Source organism: Triturus cristatus, chromosome 5_1 (assembly GCF_964204655.1).
Source record: "Triturus cristatus chromosome 5_1, aTriCri1.1, whole genome shotgun sequence".
Taxonomy (NCBI): Eukaryota; Metazoa; Chordata; class Amphibia; order Caudata; family Salamandridae; genus Triturus; species Triturus cristatus.
In genome coordinates, this window is record NC_140587.1 from 230076900 (window position 1) to 230097592 (window position 20693).

Below are 20693 nucleotides of genomic sequence, written 5' to 3' on the forward strand. Positions count from 1 at the left end.
AAATACTAGACCAATTGGAGTATCAAGGGGTAATTGAGACATAAGTGTCACCGATGAATAACCCTCTTATTACCGTGACTAAGCCAGAAGGGTCGTACCGCATAATTTTGGATTTCCGACATTTGAACTCTCATTGTCGGACAAATGAGGTACAGAATACCCATAGTTCAGCCCAGGTGGACAGTCTAGTTCGGAAAAAATATAAAACGACACTAGATATATCCAATTGCTTTTTTAGCCACAACCTGTCCCCCTTGTCTAGTCAGTAGACAGCATTTACACACGGCGGCAAACAAAAACATTTTACAAGATTGGAAATGGGCTTTAAGAACAACCCAGGTGTTTTCACCACACGTGGAGTCCCATTGTTAGACACAATCAACCCTGATGCATATTCGTATATGTAGATGACATTTATCTTACGGACGACGAATTATATCCACATCTTTGTAACGTGGACCGCATCATTGTGGAGTTTGCAGACTACAGTTACAAATTAAATTTTGCAAAATCACACATTGCTGAATTCGCAGTGTTGTTCTTGGGCTACGAGCTCAATAATGAAGGACACGGTTTGGCACGACACTTCCTAGAGAAGTGCGCACGTTTGCGTCCTCCTACAACCCTGAAAAAATTACAACCTTTGCTGGGTTTCTTGAACTTTGGTCATACTTAGGTACCAGAGTATGCCCAGCAAATCAAGCCTCTTTATGCTTTGATTCAACCAACATTTGCGAAAGCATGCTGGCTTCCGGAACACACGAATATACTGAAGTCTTTGCAGTCTGATTTACTTGACTCTAAACTCTTGTTAACCTGTGACAACCATACTAACCTGGTGATACGCATCGTCCCAGGCGCGGTGGGTTTCACATACTTGACGTTTCATGAAGGCGACACAGTCCGTATTGCTTACAAGTCGCACTTGTACACTTCAGCAGAACTGAGGTTTTCCTCTGTCGAAAACTTCTTGACGGCAGTCCAGATGGCGATTCTAAAAGAACGCGCCCTTGCACAAAGAAAACACATGTTGGTGGTAACACCATATCCTGTTCTAGAAGCAGTGACATAGTCGAGTGTTCCTAATTCCAAAGCTTTACATCCACGGTGGATACAATGTGCTACATCGTTGACATCCCCGGATGTCACATTTATCTATGATTCCTCGTTACAGACTCAGGAGTCACTGCAATATGAATTCGTTCATCCAGCTCCTCTGTCTAGGCGCACGCTCGAGGAATTCCATTGTATCATTTACACTGACGGTTCAGCGCAACCGGCTATTGGATCTAAACATTCTTATTCTGCAGCCTGTGCGATTGTGGCTGGTTCCATAGAGAACGGCGAGTTTAAGTCCAGTGTCATTCACACACGGGCGCTCGGCAACTGTACCACCCAATTGGCTGAGCTGCCTGCTTTGGTGCTTGTACTGGAGTTTGCAGATCCTAATGTGACTACTTTGATTGTTAGCGATTCCTATTACTGTGTGCAATCTTTCAATGACAATTTATTCTTTTGGTCTCAAAATGACTACCGTGATTCCAAAGGCAAGACAATTAAACATAAAATGCTATGGGTTCGAGTGGCAGAGCTAAAGGAACGCCTGCCTCTCACACAGGTAATTCATACTCTTGGCCACCAACGTGTAGGAGTACATGTGGTTGGTAACAGCTTAACGGATGAAGCAGCTAAGTCAGCTGTGGACACGTGCTTAGTAGCAGCGGTTACAAGATCCATGAGTAAGATTGATGATGACATCTTGGCAGCTATAACTGCTACAGAGAAGGGAGGTAATTCTCCAAAAGTATTCCCTTCCAAATACTCTTACCCTGATAACGTTCCCTATGTGACAATTAATAATGTTGGTGAGAGGTTGATTCCCAACGCGGACCGCAGGCTTACACTGATAATCGCAGCACACGAGGGCATGGCCTCGGCGTATGCTGGTGTGTCTGCTACAGTCAGTATCTTGCAACAACGTTACTGGTGGCGTGGCTTAAAAAAACAAACACGTACTTATGTACTTTCTTGTGGCATTTGTCAGCAAATCAAACCATCTACTGTGAACCGGCCACCACAAACACCGTTATGCATATCCAATAGACCATTTGCATGTGTTTATTTGGATCACTGTAGTCCATTTTCTTCTGATACTGCATATAAATACATTTTAGTTGCAGTTGATTCATGCGCACGTTTTCTATGGGTCTGGCCACAACCCAGCACTGACGCTCGAACTGTAGTCAGGGATTTGCGCGTCTTTGTGGGAATTTTTGCAGTGGGCACCTTACATTCAGAACAGGGTTCTACGTTCGCCTCTAAGGTGTACAAAAAATACATGAGGTCTTTGGGGCTGCAGATCAAATTTTCATCTCCATACCGGCCTGAGGGCAATTCCGTTGTGAAGTGAATGAACCGTGACTTAAAGCAATCCATAACAGCTAGGCACTGGCAGGAACTGGCTTGCCCATTTGTATAGTGTACAACGTGCACTTAATAATCTCCCTAGAAGACCTCTGGGTGGGTGGACCCCTTACGAATTGCTCTTTGGCATGAAAATGTTTGTGCCAGACCTTGATGGTCTAGACTTGGTGGTTGCTGCCGTCCCTTTTCACGTAGATAAACATTGTGCTGTATTACAGACACTACAAGACACAAGAGACAGTCTAGCAAAAGACCATTTACCTGCCGCCACGTAGGGTGCACTGCAGATTTCAATGATCAGCTGACTGCCTAAAGTTGGAGAACTGGTCAAAGAGAAGGTGGAGAACAAAAAAGAATTTGGTCCATCCTAGCGAGCTCTGATTCCAGTGCTGGGCGTGCAGGAAACTCGTACAGTTATTTTACCTCCACTTCCAGGACGCAAAGACAACAGATATGTCTCAATTGACAATGTCAAGCTACACCATCTGGCCGATTCTGAATAGTTTGCCTCCAGCTTCATCGTATGCCACTATTCCAGGAAATCCGGACACTGCCATAGAGATGGACTCTGTTGCTAATCCTTTGCTGGCCCAACAATCCTCAGCTGCTAATGAGGAACCAGAATATACTTACCCTACCAGTGAATCTTTGCCTGGGTTGAATGCTGCAGCCAGGAACGAGTCACGTTTTTCCTTTGACTCTCATTCAACATCGACTTTGACTCCATCAAAATTTGCAATTTTTATCTCCTGGTTTAAACGCACTTATTTGGTTCCCCCTTGGATATATATTTGGCTGATGCTCATCCTTATTTTCCCATCATGTCCGTTGGATTTGTGGCAGTATTTTTCTTTTGATCAATGGACACTACCTTAAAGAACACTCTGCTGTAGAACTGGAACTTTGGCCCTGTATTCTTCATCGCACATCATGAAGAGGGACCTGACTTTCCTCAACATTACAGCCTGGCCAGTTACGGATGGCATAGTTTGGAATACAGTCCCATTTAAAATTCATGGTCAGACAGAGATTGTTTATGTTCCAAATATACTTCGTGTCTCCATGGGTGATGTGGTTAAATATAACATACGTTCAGATGACTGGGATGTGCGAGCAATACAATTTCTGTTTTCAGATTTAAAATACTATGCAGCAGTTGATGCTGAAGACTTCTATTTTAATTCTGCAAATGATGCTGACTTATTTTGCTATCAGCATTATGGCCATCATTATTTGCATAAAGCAACTACTTTTCGAGCTGTATTCAATTAAACACAAAAAGAACATTGTCCCGCCCCACCAATTGAGAGTTCAAAGACCCTGTTGAATAAATTTACATATTTTACGAGGTTTGATAACTCAAACCCCGAATCTTACTATTTTAAGTTAAATTCTAAATCAAATATGAAAGTTATGCTTACCCACACTAAATTGTTATACTCTGATTCCTTCATCCTTAAATTGGCAGTGGGTGGCTATGATCATTGGAAAAATACAGTTGATTTAAAATCAGTTTGGGGTTCCAAAACCTGGCAGGTGCAGGTCACAGAAGCTTTGTATCGTGCATGTCTTATACCATCACAAATACTGTTCTTGAATGATTCCATCTATCAGACTACTTGTCTGGGTTTAGCTACGGCTAAACAACTGAAGGCGCCTGCTTTTCCTTCCCTTGCAGAATATCCAGACTGGAATGTTACTACTAATTACACATTTGAGGAGTTGCAGTCTCTATTTACAAATGCAACATTTAATATCTCTAATATTGACTCTATGGGGTGGTTGGTTTGGCAGACCAGTGCAGATGCATGCCAAATGCGTTTCCATGACAGGGCTCCAGGTTACAGGACAGGCCTGATCCACAGTTTTTGACTACACATTCTGTTACAACGGATTCTGTTGGTAAATTATGCCAAAATTGGTTGCAACACTCTACCTTGTCTTCTGTTAAACAGCATTTGTCAATGGTATAGAATGATGTGGATTTAGCAGATTTCATAAAGGGCCCGATTGGCCCTAGGCCTTAACGATGGATATATGCTGTTTACAATGAAATTTGGAAATTGTCTCAAATTGAAGCCGCTTCACGTTTAAGGGCTATAGACCAAGCTAATCTTGAAAAAGTTCTTGCTGTAGTAGACAACAGTATTAATACCCTTTCTTCCAGCTTATACACATTGAAGAATATTGTTTCTTCTGTTGTTGATATTGTACAGGATGATGTATCTGTGTTATATCAGGGTCAGAACCAATTGCGCTCTATTATGCAATTAGCATGGACCTTGCAGAAGCTTAAAATGGGTCGCGTGCCATGGGACTATGTAAACTCCTCATCTTTGTTTTTACCTTTTAATTTGACTGACAGACAACAGTCTATGTCCATAAAAGATGCAACCTATACCCTTTTACAAATGGGAAAATTAGACCCTTTACAATTCTCGGTAGCGGAAACAAACTCTGCTGTTTGGCTCTATTATGGGGTTATAACACTGCCGGTCTCCTTATTTAAATTTACATCATGCATGAAACATTTTCCCCTAGGTCGCTATGAACCATTAGGAAACTCGTTCCTTCATGAAGTTTGGTCACTCCCCGTCACGTTTAGATGTTTGTGTGATGACACAGAGGTGTATCTGACTGGTGAATCTTGTGATTCTTCCATTGGACACTCCCTTGTGTGCGCCTGTAATTTAGAGGCACCTAATTTAGTGCACATTTTCAAGAGAAAGCCCGTCCCCTCAATTAAACCAACATTCACACTGTTGTCTAACGGTAGTTATCTACTTCTGAATAATGAAAAATGCTGTGGCATGTTAATAGGCATACCGTACATTGTGACTGTGTCACAACGTGTAGTTTGCTGCAAAAATGTGCTGTTTCCTCCACCACGTGGGAGTCCCAATATCTCAATATGTCCTTCCATTCTGACCTTGAAGGCAGAGTTCGCCAAGCTGAGCCGAATTAGAGCTTTATTGTCCCAGAAAGAAGTTTCTCTGACTTCTGCCCGTGAGACCTATATCCTGCAGGTGGCTAATACAAGAACAGAAGTTCAAGCACTTTTAAACACTGACATCCAACATTTTGGTGAGCTAATTCATTCTATCTTCAATGCTTCGCATACAACGTGGCTGGCTAATTTTTTTAAACTGTCGGTTCTGGCCTTGTAACGTCTTTTCAAACTATTTTTGGTGTGATCCCGGCTTTCATTCATTCAATTTTTTCCAGCGTCTTCGGCGGGTTGCCACTAATACTCATTTTAGCTGCCGAGGTCTTCCTAGTGATTTGCCTGCTCAGAAATGGCTGCCCCTCTTGTGGTCGTACACAACCCGGCCCAGCTGCAGCTGCTTCGTAGCCGCATGCTTCAGTGCTACGGTATCTTGCCACTGGCCACACTAAGCGTGGCTTATAATCTGTCTTTCCGATTTCCATGGTAAACCTGCGTGCAACCAGTTTTCTCCTGCTTGGAATGTTCTTTTCAATGGGCTTTGGATCTCTGCCTCACAAATACAGCGTCTCAAGACCCAGACTTTGCCTTACTGATGGGCCCACTAGTGTCTCATGAGCAGGACTGTTCCGATATGGGTTTGATTGCATGTGTGGCTGTGCTAGGGGTACTAGCTTCGTGGGACATCGGTGCAGCGGCATGTGATTTCCTGCAACAAAGTTACATCGAGTACCATGCAAGTTGCCCACCAATGGTGCTGGAAGCACCCATCATTAATGAGCATGTTTACTCCTTTGAATGAACTGGATGGCATCTACATTTTCAGACGATGACAATGATTTCCTGTTGGAAGCTGTCACCACTTTTTGCGCTTACACACTAATAGATTGATAAGACCAGGCCGCCCGGGCATTTTTTCTCAAAAGAGCATATCTGCTCACGACCCTCCGCCCCGACAGCTGCCACCACATTTGCACTCCAGCGCCAGAGCTGACCTTTTCCCCATGGGCTGATATACACATCCCACTGCTGGAATCTGTTGTATATCTCACCAGCGGACCCTGGGACGTGGTCCCTCACACCAATTAACTTCGATTTTTGGTACCCAACTCTTGATCCGAACCTATTCTGCCCACCATTTACAATGACCTGACCATAACTGGGAACTTGTGTGGCGGAACCACCCCCCTGTTATGATGATTGTTTTTCCTTTTTGTATTAAAGGGAATTATAGTATTAGGATTCACCATGCTATTAATGGTCTTGTAAGGGTGGAGGAGAGGGGAAGGGGATTGTTCACTTGTTTGTGTTAATATCTGTTGTTTCTCCATCACTTTTGATATAAACCACTTAATTGATTCATTCACATCCTTCCATGGCAAATTCGCGTCCTCTGAGCCAGGGTCTGTCAAGCTTGCGTTCATGTCTTGGAAAATGAGAAGCCTAAACAGCCTGCGGAAAGGGAAAAATGTTTAGCATTATCTAATCCATCAAGGCGCACAGATCACCTTTTCATAAGAAACACACCTCCCCCCAGAAGATCCCACATGATTGCAGCTCCATGGGGCCCACATAAATACTACTCCTGCTACAGCACATACTCAAGGGAAGTTTGCCATTTAATCCATAAAGTTTTGCCATTCCACCCCACAGCCACTATCATGGACAAACATGGGTGATATGCCCTTGTAACGGGTACACTAGCTGGTCACTCAATATTATTAGCTAATATCTATTCCCTTAATGTGGATTTCCCTGAGTTTTCCCAACACTGCACACACTCAATTGAGCGCATGGGTTTTGACCACCTGATCATAGATGGTGACTTTCATGTACAAATGGATCCTGTGCTTGACAAAACCGTGACCTCCACGGCTGGTAAGTCCAGGTCACTCCTGATTCTACGTGACACTTGTGACACATATGCATTAAGAAATGCCTGGTGTCTGAAGGGAGATGCAACACCGGCGCACATCCACTATTTTGCCCCTCACAACAAATGATCTTGCACCCATTACTGGCTCATGTACGCAAGGCTTTGGCCCTGGCTTGCCACTGTCCATCATTTAGCTAACACTCTCGGATCATGCCTCAAATCATGTGGCACTGCACATCCTTTTTGGTGGAGGCCTGGAGAGGCAATTCCTTTTAATGAGGACTCAGTGAGTACACAAGATAACCTGTGGAAGCCAATATAGGCATATATTAGGGACATTTGCATTTCTAAACACTCCGTAGTATTGCAAGACATACGCGGGGATAGTGCACATCGAGAAAGAGCTAACCAAGCTGGACTCAGTCGATGCACAATGACATAATGACCCCTGAAAGCTTACTCGGTCAAGTTGCTGACCAAGCACCAGGACCTGGCTGAGCGTGAGATCCTTTGGAGGTAAATATACCAGAGATTGTAGATACAGGAAGGGTGAGTGTCCTCGGTGCATGCTGGCCCAACTTCTCTGCCCCCCACGGTGCTTCTCATACTTATCCAAATTATATACAGATGGAGGGTCACAGGATACTACCAATGAGGAAGTTTTAGAGACACTGCTCCAATATTACACACATCTATCTCTATGCCACGCTGCTCTGCAATGGCACAGGCGGCATACTTGGAAGAGATAGCCATGGTATGAATGTCTGACACCACCCAGCGTCAGTTCCTTAGCAAACTCATTTCTAGTCAAGAAATCGCACCAGGCTCCTGGCCTGGATGGATTCACTGGAGAGTTCTACAAACAATTTAAGCACCTCCTCGCACTACAGCTACTTGTCATGTTTGCGCAGTCCCTATAATCTGGCGTTCTCCCTCCATCCCTGCAGAAGCTGTAATCACTCTACTCCTCAAGTTAGCAAAGACCCACAATACTGTACTCTTAGAGACCCTTATTGCTCCTAGATTTTGACAATAAAATATAGGCCATGGTGCTTTCGAATTGCCTTTCTCTCCTGACAGAACACATCATATCCTCTACCCAATCGGGATTCGTCCTCCACCGTTGCACATCTTTAAATGTTTGATCCATTTTTTCTGTTCTGAACAGGTTTTTCCCTGATTTTCTAACAGTGATGGCCTTGCTGGATGCGGAGAAGGTGTTTGATTCCCTAGAATGGCTGTTTCTTCATGTCCCACTCTCCTCAAGCTATGCATCCCCTGTAACAGCTCATTGACCCCTCCATTCCCTGTTACGAGTGGAACAAGACAGGACTGCCCTCTATCTCCATTGCTTTTTATAATAGCCATGGCATCTCTGATCCTGCACCTCCAAAAAAGCCACATGCATCGCAGACTACAATTTAAGGCAGGCCCCTCCTTATCTCACTATGGGGCATATTACCAAGCGATAACATTATCGCCGCTTTAACGGCAGAAAACTGCCGCTAAAACGGCGATAATGGGCTTGATAATATGCTCTATGGAATTCCAATTGAAGCCCAAGTTAGATGTCCTTCACATTTAACATGGGCTTCAATTAAAATTCCGTAGAGCATATTATCAAGCCCATTATCGCCGTTTTAGCGGCAGTTTTCTGCCGCTAAAGCGGCGATAATTTTATCGCTTGGCTTGATAATATGCCCCTATATGCTGAAGATGTTCTTTTGTTTGTACAGCACCCGAAGATAACTTGCTCCCAAATTGGAGCCCACTTTCATCTACAGATTAATTGGTCTAAAACTGAAATCTTTCCCCTCACTGCCGCCCGTGCATCAATAATGCGCAATTCCACTGACTTGGTGCAATCGTCCGGTTAAGGGTTTAGGCATTTCTCTAAATCGAGAAAAGGAACAAGTGGTGTGGACAAATTATGGCACGCTATTATCGTTCTATCCACACAAATTGACCGTTGGATTGGATTAATGCTACACATGACCTGAAGAAACACAATAATAAAAATGGCTGTTCTCCATCAGTTTCTTTGTTTTTTTTCTAAACATTCCAATCCAACTCATTCTTTGTCACACTACACAGCCTGCTCTCAAAACTTGTTTGGGCTAGCAAACAACTGCGATTGGGACACATTGGAGCTTTTGTATGAGGGAGGCGGATTTGGAGTGTCTCACCTACACTTGTAATATCTGGCAGCACAATGTCAGTAGGGAACACAACAAAGTGGGGCCAGAGGAGGTTGATAGACATGCGAGGGTGTGGTTGGAAATAGCTTAGAGACTGAGTTGCCCGATGTCCTATTACATCATGGAGATCTGGGTAATTCTATTGGTGAGCCACTAAATAATGTGGGGGAAGCAATAAGTCACCCTCTAACACATCCAGTGACCATGGTTAGTGAAAAAGGGAATGTCTCCACTCACACTACTATTTCGAACAATAGACCTCCGCCACTAAAAATACTGTCATGGAATGTGGCAGGCCTGGGAAATAAGTTTGAATGTCAGGAATGGTTTGAATATACTGATTCTAAAGATTTATGCCTGTTCCAGGAAACTTGGGAAAGGGAGGAACATTCGAGGCAGGGTTTTGCAGTATTCTCCATTCCCGCGAAATGGGGGGGCAGAGGGCGCCCATCGGGAGGCCTTGCAACCTGGGTCGCAGTCCACTTGGGATGTCAGGCCACGCGTCTCCCAGTGGCCTCAGAGGACATACTTGTGGTTCTGCTGGAATGGTCCATCTGCTGCAGATTAGCAGTGGTAAATGTATATTCAAGGCCGGTTACCATTTCGCAGGAGTCCTCCACCATTGACGAACTGTCGGATCTTCTTGGCGAACTCCCCAAGGGGATCCCATTTGTAGTGGGCGGGGATCTGAACTCACATTTTGAGCCCCTAGCTGGTCTCTTAGATGGGGCTTCCTTAGAGGAAGATGCAAGATGGCTAGTACCACCGACAGTATCTACATCGCCTAAAGCTTGGACCCCATTAGCACTCAAGATTACCGCCCTAACTCTGAAACATGGGGTGAGGGCATGTACCGGGCGTGTTAAATCTGATATCCCGAGTAAACCCACGTTCAACCGGAAGGGAAGGGAGTCAAGATTAGACTATATTTTAGTGCAATTATCTTCGTGGTCACATGTCATTGACTTTAGGGTAATAGATAGAGAAGACAGCGATCATAACGCCCTGGAATTGGACTTTCTCCTTCCTGGTCGGGATCATGGGGAAGTAGAACCGCCTAAGACAAATCCGGGTCTAGCCCTTGAAAACAATAGGAGGAGAATTAAGTGGGAGAAATTAGTCGCAAGCACAGATAAGCTCCCTCGGTTTTATAATAATCTCATTCCTATACTGGAAAAAATATGCACTTTAAGTGATGAACCCAGTTCAGGGGAGAAAAACAAACAAATTTGGTTGGCGCATGAAGAAGTCGTTAAGACTTTGACTGCAGATTTATTTAATAATGGACCAAGGAGGGGGGGTGGAAAGAACCAGTGCACATGGTATAATGCAGCTTGCCGCAAGGCAAGGAGGGATCTCTTGTCGAGTATCAAGAATCGCAAAAGTAGGCCTGAGATACAAGCCAGGAGACGTGAATATAAGAAGCTGGTTGTTAATGCCAAGATTGAGTGGGACCAGAATAAATGGGAAGAACTCACTAGCTCCCTAGCCACCATGGACTCTAGTAAGTTCTGGCGAATTGCTAATACAGGGTCCGAGGAACTTGTTCCGGCAATAGAACCAAACATTTCTTCCAAGATATGGCAGGAGCACTTCCAGTCTCTTTATACAGTGGAAGCAGGGCATGGAGGTTGTACAACCCCACCTGTATATAACTATCTGGAAGGGGATCCATTTACTGAAAAGGAGGTCCGGGCTGCTATATCAGGCTTGTCAACTGGCAAGGCACCCGGGTTGGATGGTCTCCCGGGTGACCTTTTTAAACAGGAGCCAGATATATGGGCCCCTTATTTCCTGGTACTATTTAATGCAGTTCTGAAGGGTATGGAGGTGCCCTGTACTTGGCTGGGCGCAGAGGTGGTTCCTATTTTTAAGAAAGGCTCGCCTCTGCTCCCATCCAACTACAGGCCCATTAGCCTGATAGATGTGTCGCAAAAACTTTTTGGAAGGCTCATCCTAGATCGTCTCCAGAGCTGGATAGAGGAAACTGCCACCATGAGCTCATACGAGGCCGGGTTTAGAAAGGGGGTATCTACTACGGACCAAATTTTCCGACTTAACCTTATTTATTGGAGGACGGCACGTATCGAGGGGGGCAGCTTGTACACGGTGTTTGTGGACTTGCGCGCCGCCTTCGATTTGGTGCCGAGATCCCAACTCTGGAGCGTTCTTGATGACCTGGGAGTCCCGCCAGATATTCTGGCTATTCTGATTAAATTACACCAGGATAACTTTGCGCGGGTCAGGTGTGGCAGGATGGGGAGTTTAACAGAAAGATTCCCCGTTGACAGGGGGGTGAGGCAGGGATGCGTGCTTGCACCCACCCTGTTCTGCCTCTTTGTCAACGGGGTAATCGCCCACCTGACCAGGATAGAAGATATCGACGCTCCTAAACTGAATGGCAGCAGGGTGCCCGCCATAATGTTTGCAGATGACACCCTGCTGCTGTCTAAATCCCCCATGGGAATTCAACGGATAGTGGATGGGTTCTTGCAATTTTGCACCGAGTGGGGCCTCGAAATTAACGCCTCCAAGACAAAATATATGATTTTGAACCCTACCCCCTCAACACGTCCTAACCCCTTGTTAGGTACAGTGCGATTGGAGAGGGTTTCCACATTCGAATATTTGGGGGTAACCCTGAACGAGAAAATGACATGGGGGACACATATGATCAAGGCAAATATGAAACTATCACAGAAAGTGGATGGTATCATTAGAATGGTGGGCAAATCTATATATCGTCCGATGGGCCCCTTGATACAGATCTATAAATCTCAAGCTCGGGGCTCAGTTACATATGGGGATGAACTATAGGGTCATACTCCTGTTAAAAACCTAACAAGCACAGAGAACAAATTTCTCAGGCAGTTGGTGGCTCTCGCCCCGAGTACGCCGTTGCTTCCTCTGAGATTGGACCTAGGCCTCAGGCCAATCTCCGAGGAACTTGGTTTAAAACCTTTAACCTTCTGGCAACGACTTTGGAGTAGCCAGGAACTTAGTGATTACAGAAGCGAGCTGCAGGACTTCCTAACCTTACCAAACATCAGTAACATCCCATGGTTAAGATATATAAAAAGATCATGTGAGAGTTTAGGTCTAGTGGATCTATGGACCGACCCTGTAAACTCAAGCAGGAGGACCCCTCGAAAGGTACTTTCACAACTCTCAATACAAGAAAACCCTACACCAAGGGGGAGAGTGTGGGTAAAGAGGGTCCAAGGGATGTGTTTAGAGACCGACTACAGTATAAATCCCCAATCAACAAGCATTATACCAAAAATACTGTGGGTCTAAAAAATATATTCTGTGTGGATACCTGATATATTCAGAAGAGTGAAAACCATCTGGGGTATACCCAAAGAGGTTGAGTTCCCATCACCCACAAAGGTGGCTATTCATCATTTGGGAGCTCTGAACTAGACCACAACAACCAACCACTTGGGTAATTATGGCGGTTGTATGGTAGTCCCAGTCGTGGGTGACCAAAGGTAGGGTGATGGTTTGCAGTGCCAAGAATAAAAGGAAAAAGTGCTATTAAAAATGGCTATCAAAACACAAACAATTTTATTCTGGTGCTGTCTTGATGCCACTTTAAAAACAGTGCGTTGACAGTGTAACAAATAACTGTCAGGGTGGTGGTCTACATGTTTCGGCTATCGGACTATGAAGTCCAAGCTCTCATCAGGACCTTTATCGCTACTGCAAAAAACGTGAACAAAGGAAACTTATGTAAACTAGTAGTTGGGATGAATTCTCAATACAACCTTTTATGTTAGTCCGTTTCCCTGGGATTTTTGGAAGGGAAAACCAGAAACCTAGTTACAATAGAAGAGAAAAATCAATCATTTCTAAAAAATATCAATATCCAACACAGATACGGCTAGATACAGTGTACTAACAGTCATGAGCACAATACAAGTAAACGTATTGTATACACAAAATGGTAGACATACCAAGAAATTGATTATGTACTTACCCGCCAATTTTCGGGTATGTACCTCGCCTCGCCTGGCATCCGCTCAGGACAGGAGGCACCGCTCTATGAGGAAGAGAGCATCAATGCGTACAATAATTAGCCCCAGGGTAGTGTATCCCATAGTGTTATAGTGGGGAGGGGGGAAAAGACTTCCACAATGTGTCGTTTGTGGATGCAATTATGAAATAAGGCAGAATCAAACAGTCTAGTCAAAAGTAAGCGAACACTAATGGCACAGATGTCATAATATGCTTGCATATCTAAAAGTGCGCTGTAAAGTTGGCACACGATAAGGAGCCGGTCAATAATGCAACACAAGTCTTTACAATTGGCATAGAGTCCATTGTTGGAACAGCCATATGTTCAATAACTCGAGCAGTGGACACTATGGCTAAGACGACAAAGACATAACAACGTGTCATCTCGCGCTTAAAGACTCACGCCCCATCTGCAACTACTGTGTAAAGTATACCACACTTAAAGACAAAACGAAAAAACAGAAGTCGAATGTCGAAGCGCCAGGACTCACCTCTCCGTCGGTACCCCACGCTAGAAGCTGAGCTGGAAGGGGAGGTGGCGGACCGGACGAGGGAGTAGCCTAATATAGACCAATGGGCGTCCGACTTCGTTACTGTATACGGAACGCTCAAAGGGACAGAAAGGCTATGTGTTTTCTCGTCCGAGGGGAACTAGGGAAATGTAGTTGTATAGCGTAGTTCCTATACAAAACATATATCGGCGCCATGTTGGAATGTCTGCCGAAGTGATATAATCAAGGTGTGTTTGTGAAGCGCGAGGCGTGTACAAAGCTGCTCTGCATATAAAAAGATTATGTGCTATAAGAGTATCACCCTATGGAATTATACATTACGGTTTAACATATTTATAGGAATAAGAAATTCCAATGATCCGAAAGGCCACTTAACATAAAATTACAATTTAGAATGGCACAATCGGGATGTAAAAAGTGCGATTGTGTAGTCGAATAAAGCCATAGGTGGCTGTCCTCATCTATTATCAGGTGTTAGTCAGAGTTAGGGGTGTAAAACCTAAACTCTGTAAGGGAAGTGATGCCACATGTAATATTCATAGAACCCAGAGGAGGGGCCATTGATTAAGTACCCGTACTGGACACTTCAAATGAAAAGAGCGATATCCCTTGTGCAAAAATGATAGAGATCTAAAAAGGCTGCATAATGTGTGAGTGTCTCTCAGAGTTGCAGATTACAAAGATGACCATGGGATATCGTCGTTCAAACCAAACAGATCGCTTTTGAGTTTGAACACCCATTTTTGTTCTTTCAAGAACAAAAATCTGCTGATGTCTGTGACATGAGTGGGGATGAAGGGTTGTTCTAAGACCACCCATCTCAAGTCCTCCGGTTTATGACTCAAAGACAGAAAGTGGTTGGTAAGTTTGGTGGCTTGTTTATTCCGTCTGATAGTACTCTTATGTTCATTAATGCGAGTTTTGATCTTACGGGTGGTCATACCCACATATCGCAATGAACAGGGGCAAGTTATGAGATAGATCACCCTTTCGGTGTTACAATTTGTGTGTTTTCTTAGAATCCAAGGTGAGTTGGTACCGATATCGATGGTTTTAGTGGCCTGAGTTTGAGGACAGACAGAGCACTGGCCACATGGGAAATGCCCCTGTACCGGTGGCAGGTTCCACAGGGTATTAGTGATGTTGGTAGATTTCTCCCGTGGTCTTGTGTGAACTAGGTTGTCTCTAAGGTTGGTACCTCTTTTAAAAGAGAAGAGGGGTGATGGTAGCGCCTCATTCCCTACATTTAGAATCCGCCAATGTCTCCTAATCGTTTTTTGTACATGGTTAGACCACGTGCTAAATGTATTGACACAGGTCATTCTCAACAGTGGTGGTTTTGGTACTGGAGGTTCTAGAAGTGCCCCTCGATGGTTGTTGGTGGCTCTTTTCCGAGCACGTCTGACCAAGTTCTTGGGGTATTGTCTATCTTGTAGCTGACTAGATAGCTCGTCTGCATGTCGATTGAAAGTGGTTAGATCAGAGCAATTCCTGCGGACACGCAGGAACTGTCCTATGGGTAAGTTTTCCCGGAGTGATCTTGGATGGTGACTTTGGAAGCTCAAAAGAGAATTCTTTGAGGAAGGTTTTCTGTATAGCTCACTCCCCAGTCTGCCTTGGTCCGGGCTGATCACGATGTCTAGAAAAGGCAACCGGGTTTTATCATAAGCTGCTGTAAAACGTAAAAAATCGTTTTGTCCATTAAGCCATACATGGAAATCCAAAAGAGAGGTGACAGATCCATGCCACACTACCAGAATGTCATCAATGTACCTTCTCCATATCTTTATCTGCTCTCTGAATGGATTTGACTCACTTAGTACATTGTGCTGTTCGAAGAGGTGGACATACAGATTGGCTAAGCTCGGCGCGAAAATGCTGCCCATGGATGTTCCTGAGACCTGCAGATAGATTGTCTCCTCGAACCTGAAGAAATTTTCCATCATAGCCAACCTGGCACATTCCATGATGAAATGAACAGGTGTGATGGTGTCAAGGGTTCTCATCTCTAGAAGGCTCTCTATGGCTGTTAGGGTCTCTGTTTGTGGAATAGAGGTATATAAAGATTCCACATCGAAGCTCACCAATATGTCTGATTCTGTGTCAAAACCGATGTCTGGGAGCAGACGAAGGACGTCCTTAGTATCTTGCAGATAACTCGGCATCTCCTTCACAAGCGGCTGCAAAAAGAAATCCACGAAAGTGGAAAGAGGTTCTAACAGAGAGCCTATACCTGATATTATCGGTCGCCCTGGAGGTGGTCTTTGTTCTTTATGGATCTTTGGTAAGACATAAAAGTATGGCATGACCGGGTATTTGGTAGTTAGGAAATTGGATTCTTGTTCTGTGATCCAGCCGGCAGCTAGTGCATCATCAACGAGGGTTCTAATCTCTCTCGTCAGTCTGGAAGTCGGATCCTCAGAGAGCGGTTTGTACGCTGCAAGATTCCCAAGTTGTCTCAGGCATTCAGTACGGTATGTCTCTGTGTCTAAAATGACAATTGCTCCGCCTTTGTCTGCTGGTTTTATCGTGATGGAATCATCCTTCGCAAGTGCCATTAATGCTTGTTTGTCCCTCTTTGAAAGATTATGATAAGCCTTGTTTTCTCTGGCATTGTAGGTGGTGATGTCTTGGATCACTGCTTGTTCGAATACTTTTACTCGATCTGGAACGAGATGAACTGGAGGGTTGAAAGTAGAGGCAATTTTCAGGCCTGTATTCCTGTCAGGGGAATCATCTGCAGAAGTTGTAAGGTCTTTGTCCTTAAAAAAGAAATGAAGACGTATCTTCCTAAAGAATTTGGCCAATTCACAGCGGAGCTGGAATGGGTCTCCCTCATTAGTGGGTACAAACCCCAAACCTTTATTAAGGACTCGTTGTTCATCAGATGTCAGAACTTTGGTACTGAGATTAACAACTAATTCGTTGTGCTCGTGCTTGTCCCTGGTTGGGGTTGTCCCTTCCTGCTCCGGGTATTCGGTTGTTGTGGTTCCTCCGTTTGCCAATGTACCTGTGGGGGGCCTCTCCTTCTTCCTCGATTTCGTCCGCGACCTGATCCTAAAAAAGGCGGTTGGCCAAAGAATGGAGCCTGAGCTGGAAAAGGAAGTGGAGGTTGGGAAAAGGGGGGTTGGTAGCCCCATGGAGCAGGCGGCCACCAAGGTGTTCCTTGTTGGTAAGGGTGTGGCATGTTTTGTCTGAAATTAGGCCGAGATTGTCCTCTACCTCTCCTCGGTGGTTGTGCATTGTTCTGGGAATCTGAATCGGTGGAATAGGTGTCTGACCCAGACGAAGAGTAGTTCGACCCATACCGTCTGCCTTTCTTATTGTACTCAGGTGGAACGTACTGTTCACTGGTGTAAGGATATACCTTCTCGAAGGAGAAGCGCGCTAGGTCCTTTTTAAATTTGTCGATTTTGGTCAGTAAGATCGAGTCTTTGTGCTCTTTGCTGGTTTTATTTGTCTCTTCCAGGTTTCTTTTGAAAATGGCGCTTGAGATGGTGGTCTTGATCTGCCCCTCCAAAGTTTGGATCTCAATAAGTATGGCATCAGCTACCCTTTTGGCCGTGTTAATGATAAGAATTAACCAATCGCGTGTGCAACGCCACGCGATCAGTGACCAGTCTTTGAGAAATATCTTGTCTGTAAGAAAAAGCCTGGGAGTGTTTGTCACTATTAGGCCCATAGGGGCACTGTTGCTTCTCAGATACTCAGTCATGATGGCACCGTGAATAAAGGTGCGAGAATGGGAATTCTTTAAACTGAGTAAAGATTGCCAATCATCCTGAGTATTGCTCGAGACAGAAGGTAAGGAGTCTAAGATACTTGGATTGGTGCTCAGTATCGATTGGAGCATGTCATCGTCAAAAGCTAGACCTGTGAGTTCTGCCATGTTCATAAATTGCCAAACGTCGTCAGAAAGTAGTGAATCTTCCCCAATGTAAAGGACCCGCAGCCGCAGCTGCTCTCAGACTCAATACAAGAAAACCCTACACCAAGGGGGAGAGTGTGGGTAAAGAGGGTCCAAGGGATGTGTTTAGAGACCGACTACAGTATAAATCCCCAATCAACAAGCATTATACCAAAAATACTGTGGGTCTAAAAAATATATTCTGTGTGGATACCTGATATATTCAGAAGAGTGAAAACCATCTGGGGTATACCCAAAGAGGTTGAGTTCCCATCACCCACAAAGGTGGCTATTCATCATTTGGGAGCTCTGAACTAGACCACAACAACCAACCACTTGGGTAAATATGGCGGTTGTATGGTAGTCCCAGTCGTGGGTGACCAAAGGTAGGGTGATGGTTTGCAGTGCCAAGAATAAAAGGAAAAAGTGCTATTAAAAATGGCTATCAAAACACAAACAATTTTATTCTGGTGCTGTCTTGATGCCACTTTAAAAACAGTGCGTTGACAGTGTAACAAATAACTGTCAGGGTGGTGGTCTACATGTTTCGGCTATCGGACTATGAAGTCCAAGCTCTCATCAGGACCTTTATCGCTACTGCAAAAAACGTGAACAAAGGAAACTTATGTAAACTAGTAGTTGGGATGAATTCCCAATACAACCTTTTATGTTAGTCCGTTTCCCTGGGATTTTTGGAAGGGGAAACCAGAAACCTAGTTACAATAGAAGAGAAAAATCAATCATTTCTAAAAAATATCAATATCCAACACAGATACGGCTAGATACAGTGTACTAACAGTCATGAGCACAATACAAGTAAACGTATTGTATACACAAAATGGTAGACATACCAAGAAATTGATTATGTACTTACCCGCCAATTTTCGGGTATGTACCTCGCCTCGCCTGGCATCCGCTCAGGACAGGAGGCACCGCTCTATGAGGAAGAGACTTTTATGTTAAGTGGCCTTTCGGATCATTGGAATTTCTTATTCCTATAAATATGTTAAACCGTAATGTATAATTCCATAGGGTGATACTCTTATAGCACATAATCTTTTTATATGCAGAGCAGCTTTGTACACGCCTCGCGCTTCACAAACACACCTTGATTATATCACTTCGGCAGACATTCCAACATGGCGCCGATATATGTTTTGTATAGGAACTACGCTATACAACTACATTTCCCTAGTTCCCCTCGGACGAGAAAACACATAGCCTTTCTGTCCCTTTGAGCGTTCCGTATACAGTAACGAAGTCGGACGCCCATTGGTCTATATTAGGCTACTCCCTCGTCCGGTCCGCCACCTCCCCTTCCAGCTCAGCTTCTAGCGTGGGGTACCGACGGAGAGGTGAGTCCTGGCGCTTCGACATTCGACTTCTGTTTTTTCGTTTTGTCTTTAAGTGTGGTATACTTTACACAGTAGTTGCAGATGGGGCGTGAGTCTTTAAGCGCGAGATGACACGTTGTTATGTCTTTGTCGTCTTAGCCATAGTGTCCACTGCTCGAGTTATTGAACATATGGCTGTTCCAACAATGGACTCTATGCCAATTGTAAAGACTTGTGTTGCATTATTGACCGGCTCCTTATCGTGTGCCAACTTTACAGCGCACTTTTAGATATGCAAGCATATTATGACATCTGTGCCATTAGTGTTCGCTTACTTTTGACTAGACTGTTTGATTCTGCCTTATTTCATAATTGCATCCACAAACGACACATTGTGGAAGTCTTTTCCCCCCTCCCCACTATAACACTATGGGATACACTACCCTGGGGCTAATTATTGTACGCATTGATGCTCTCTTCCTCATAGAGCGGTGCCTCCTGTCCTGAGCGGATGCCAGGCGAGGCGAGGTACATACCCGAAAATTGGCGGGTAAGTACATAATCAATTTCTTGGTATGTCTACCATTTTGTGTATACAATACGTTTACTTGTATTGTGCTCATGACTGTTAGTACACTGTATCTAGCCGTATCTGTGTTGGATATTGATATTTTTTAGAAATGATTGATTTTTCTCTTCTATTGTAACTAGGTTTCTGGTTTCCCCTTCCAAAAATCCCAGGGAAACGGACTAACATAAAAGGTTGTATTGGGAATTCATCCCAACTACTAGTTTACATAAGTTTCCTTTGTTCACGTTTTTTGCAGTAGCGATAAAGGTCCTGATGAGAGCTTGGACTTCATAGTCCGATAGCCGAAACATGTAGACCACCACCCTGACAGTTATTTGTTACACTGTCAACGCACTGTTTTTAAAGTGGCATCAAGACAGCACCAGAATAAAATTGTTTGTGTTTTGATAGCCATTTTTAATAGCACTTTTTCCTTTTATTCTTGGCACTGCAAACCATCACCCTACCTTTGGTCACCCACGACTGGGACTACCATACAACCGCCATAATTACCCAAGTGGTTGGTTGTTGTGGTCTAGTTCAGAGCTCCCAAATGATGAATAGCCACCTTTGTGGGTGATGGGAACTCAACCTCTTTGGGTATACCCCAGATGGTTTTCACTCTTCTGAATATATCAGGTATCCACACAGAATATATTTTTTAGACCCACAGTATTTTTGGTATAATGCTTGTTGATTGGGGATTTATACTGTAGTCGGTCTCTAAACACATCCCTTGGACCCTCTTTACCCACACTCTCCCCCTTGGTGTAGGGTTTTCTTGTATTGAGTCTGAGAGCAGCTGCGGCTGCGGGTCCTTTACATTGGGGAAGATTCACTACTTTCTGACGACGTTTGGCAATTTATGAACATGGCAGAACTCACAGGTCTAGCTTTTGACGATGACATG